Below are 4437 nucleotides of genomic sequence, written 5' to 3'. Positions count from 1 at the left end.
TTGCCTTTAAGATTGCAAACCGAAAAACAGTCAAATGCTATTTGCATTTCAGCAAATAATCCAAGGAGCAGGGCTGCCAGAAACCCCTAAATGAGAGCAAACAGTCCTTATCTGGCAAAGTTTCATGTTACTTAACACCAGTGCAAGTTTAAAGGAATTTGTTTGTTTCTGTTGCACACAAGGCATCTTTTCTGGGTGGATCCTGCTATTAGGGTTAGTCCCTGAGTATTGGTACCAGCACTTGTTCATCTTCCCACTTGCTCAACTACAGCCTGATTGCTAGAAATGGTGATTGCCAGTGACTGTAATTTTCTTCAGATACAAGGCCTCAGAGCACTCAAGGAGGAGATAAATATCATTGTCTCATGCCGTTTGCATTGTGACTGATAGAAATGTCACTTTGTTGTTTCCCTCCCTGCCACCAGCAGTGCAAAGTGAACAAGGGCATCGGATTTCAAGACTGGCTGGCTCAAAGGAGGACTTTGTTTGCAGAGTCTGGCTCCTAAGGGCATTAAAAGGGCTCTAATTCCAGAGTGGGGGGGAAGACATGACCTTTTGGTGATCTTCTGGAGAAAGGGCGACAGTGAAAGTTTGGCTCTGCCAGCATTAACTCTGCTCTGTAACTCCGTGCCAAGGCGCTGAGTGCACACAGAGAGACCCAGAATCACTTATCAGCATCAACCACAGGGTGAAGAAAAGTTGCCTAATAGCAACTGAGCACATCCCCTTGGGTGCAAACCAGCTTCAGCCAGAAGTGATGGAGAAGGGCCTTTCCATCCCCTGCCTTTGGCTGGCAGGTTGGAACTACCAGCTCTGCTGGGTTTGTAAAGCCCAACATACTCCTGACACCCTGCCTAGAGGCTCTTGCCCACACCAGCCACTTTTGGCACTGCCCAAGAGGAAGAAAACAGGGCATGTCACAGATCATGGCCACCAAAATATAAGGAAAAACCCCCACATAGAATTATATTTTGCTTCAAAGTCTTGTACCTGGCAAGGCAGAAGCACAAAGTGGGGAGGTGTAAATCGTCACAGGACTGAGAGCACCACCTTGGCTTCAGCTGCAAACACAAAAGTGTCTCAGTTAGTAAACAGGCTCAGGTTTACTGTGGCTGGCTGATGTTTTATCTTGCTGTTTCCATCAGAATTCATTTGCATGCAGACATTTGGGGTTTTAGACCATTTAAGGTTAACTCATTGCAATATGTTAATCGTCTGTTTTCCCCGGAGGAGCAGCCAGCGGGAGTTAGGGAGTGTGGAGAGCAGAAGTTGCTCTGCCAAAGGCAGGATGATCATCTCTGCTACATTCATGCCTGGGGTTGCTGCAGGCCCAGGACATCCCTGCAGCTACTTCCTGGCCTTACCAGCCCCACACATCGACCTGGGCTCAATCTCTCTCTCTTGCCCTGGAGAGGGGCTGGAAGCATCACATGCCATGCCAAAAGTGGTGTTTGGATGCCATGCAGCCCATAGGCACACATGAGCGTTCTCTTCCTTCCTGTCTTCCCTCCCCTCTTTTGGCTCATCATGGAGTTCATCTGAATTGTTTTGCTGTAAAATCCTTTCTTTGCTGCTGGGCTGGGTTGAAATTGGCCAGTGGATTCAAACCATATTGTGGGCGGCTGATAGACAGGCAGATAGACAACATGATTGTGAGAGCTTCATTTCTGTGAGGAATTGGGCTAAAAATGACTCCTTATCCCAAGGGAGCTTGTCCAGCATGCCTCAAACCGAAGTAGGCAAAACAGAGAGAAAAGGCTCCACAGACAGCAATGGTTACGGTGCTAATTCAAGATCCACAGTCAATTTTCTACCCTACCACAACCTCTCTGTTTGGCCTCCAGCGAATCACATAACTTTTCTAATCCTCTGTTTCTTTTATGCAAACAGTACCAAAAGTTTGGGGTTATATCTTTAGGAGAAGGAATAATGACTGAGTAAATTAGAAATCATAAGGTGCTTGGATACTACATCTAAGAACTACAGCCTCATTCTGGTGCCATCAAAGCACATAATACCATTAGTAAAAATACATAAAACCCACAACTTCTGTGTCTGGACCCGCAAACCGAGAACCACATGGCTTTGGAAAGCCTTTGGAAAGCTCCCCTTTAGAGGAGGTACAGATGCAGTTTCACTGGTGTGAAGGAGATACCAGCATGCTGGTGCATCTGGAGGTGCACTAGCACATGCTGAAACAACAGCCTTCTGCATCGTTCTGCTCTGGGGTTAGCTCAGGAAAGAAGAGCACAATCTTGTCTTTCCTCACACAAAGATTCAAAGGCGAAGCTAAAATCCCACATTCCCCTTCACGTTGTTGCATAGTGTAGCAGAGGGGAAGCTGCAGGAGCCTGTCTCTCTAGTTAGGAGTACTGAGCATGGCAAACACTGTCATAAGACTAAGGAGCTGTGGTATTGCAGATGCCTCTCTGTGCACGGGGTATTATTCTACCTCCAGGTTTGTGGTCTGATGCTCTTGAACATTTGCAATCTCTGGGTGAGCCCGTAAGCCTTCAGTTTTATCACATTAACATGGGAAAGCGTTAGCTGTCTTCACATCACCCCAGGGGTAATATTTGAAGCAAAGGGATAATGTTTTATGAGCAAAGGAGGACTGAAATAGTGATGTTTTCTTCCTGTTAGTGCCAACCATCCCTTCTTTGATGGCTGTTCGCTGGCTGGAGGAAATGAATTGGTGATGGCTGGCCATCCCTAATAGGATTTATACTCCCAGAGCTGAAATCACCCACACATGCAAGGCTAGTGCTGTCACTTGCCAGCCATCTCAAAAAAAAAAGCTAACCAAAAAAAGAAAGCAGTCATGGACTCAATGGAAGTTGAATCATGGCTGTCAAATTCTTCCTAGGAATGTAGGAGCTGGGGACTCCCTTCAAGCCCAGCTCTCTGCTACGGACCCATGACTGTCTTGATGAACATAGTCTTGTCAGAGAGCAGCTTCATCCCAAACTCACAGAAATGGGGGTGTTGTTGTCTTCCCAGTGTGTTCCCACCAATATGATACTGCTGTCATCGAGGTGGAGCCTTTCATGTCCTCAACGACTTGTGCTTGTACGGTATTGTGTGTGCTAAAAAATGACCTCCTTCATGTCGTGAGAACTTCCCTTGCTGTATCGTTGTCTTCCTCCTATGTCCTCATTCCTTTCCCTCAATACTTCTACAATACTCTAGAGGCACTTCTGAATCCAGCTGACCTCTGGCTGTCTTTACTCATCCTTCTAGCTGACTTTGCATCGGGGAAAATTCCCCTTCAATTATACTGTCTCTTTGCCTGAGCTCTGACGCGTTCTCCATCTTGGCCTTAAAACTCAGAATTAAGGCGACCCTTTCCCATGGAAACCCTCTCTCGTGCTGCCCAGGCAGCCGATCAGAGCGTAGGGCAGACTCCTGCGTGTCCCCACTGGGATGCCGCAAGTGCTCAGAAGAGGCAGCGGCAACTTGACAGAGCCACTTCTCGCCTTCTCCCCAGCGAGCTGCCCAGCGTGCCCATACGATAAATGGCAAGCTGGAGAGACGTTGGCACGGAGGCTTTGTTTGTAATGCGCTGCTTTTCCAAATTCCCATGAAATGTCGAGGAAGGGTGTACCTAATTCTGCTTCCTTTGACCTTTCGCTCGCCTTGGCTGCAAGGGGTGAGGTCCCATAGTTGTGTTTGGGCGCGTTTGTAGCGGTGCCGTTCAGCCAGGGGAGAGGGGGTGGTGGTGTTACGGTTTGGCTTGGCTTTGTTTTCCTTTCCAAAGATGGGCCCGGTGTGGAAGAAGGCAGGGAAAAGTTGAATTGAGAAAAGGCAGCTTTTGCGGTTAGGGTGCACGACCGGGAATCAGCAGACGCAGGTTCTATTTCTGGCACCGCAGCAAAACTTCCTGATGTCGCTGGGCAAGGCAGGTCACGCATCCCCACCTCGCCTCGCCTCCCTCCCGCCAAGCAGGGAGCGCTCCCGCCCTCGCTCGCCCCCGGGGCGCGGAGAGAGATGCTGAGGAGGCGGCTCTGCCCTGCCGCGGGGCTGCGGGCGGCACGGCGGCTCTGCCTCGGCCCCGCAGCATCCTCGGGGGCGCCGCCTGGCCCGCCACTCGCCACCGCAGCCCGCTCCATAGCCCACCCCCGGCCCCGCGCCGGCCCCCCCAGCCTTTGCGGGGCTGCTTTGTGCGGAGGGCGGGGGGCGGCCGGGCCGTGCCCCGGGGGGCGGGCGGCCCGCGGCGGCGGCCCGGGGGGGCGGGCGGGCGCGCCGGGGGAGGAGACAGGCGGTGAGGGCGGCACAAAAGGGGCTGCTGCAGCCCTGCCCGCTGCTGCCGGCGGGGCTCGGCTCGCCGCGGCTCCGCAGCGCAGCGCATCCTTTCCCGCGGCCGGGAGGAGGTGCCGGGCCGCTCCGCCGCGGAGAAGGAGAAGGCGGAGGAAGGCGGCGGGGGGCTGCGGGCTCCGG

Source organism: Sturnus vulgaris, chromosome 5 (assembly GCF_052056855.1).
Source record: "Sturnus vulgaris isolate bStuVul1 chromosome 5, bStuVul1.hap1, whole genome shotgun sequence".
Classification (NCBI taxonomy): domain Eukaryota; kingdom Metazoa; phylum Chordata; class Aves; order Passeriformes; family Sturnidae; genus Sturnus; species Sturnus vulgaris.
The sequence above is the reverse complement of the archived record's forward strand: the minus strand, read 5'-3'. Positions refer to the sequence as shown.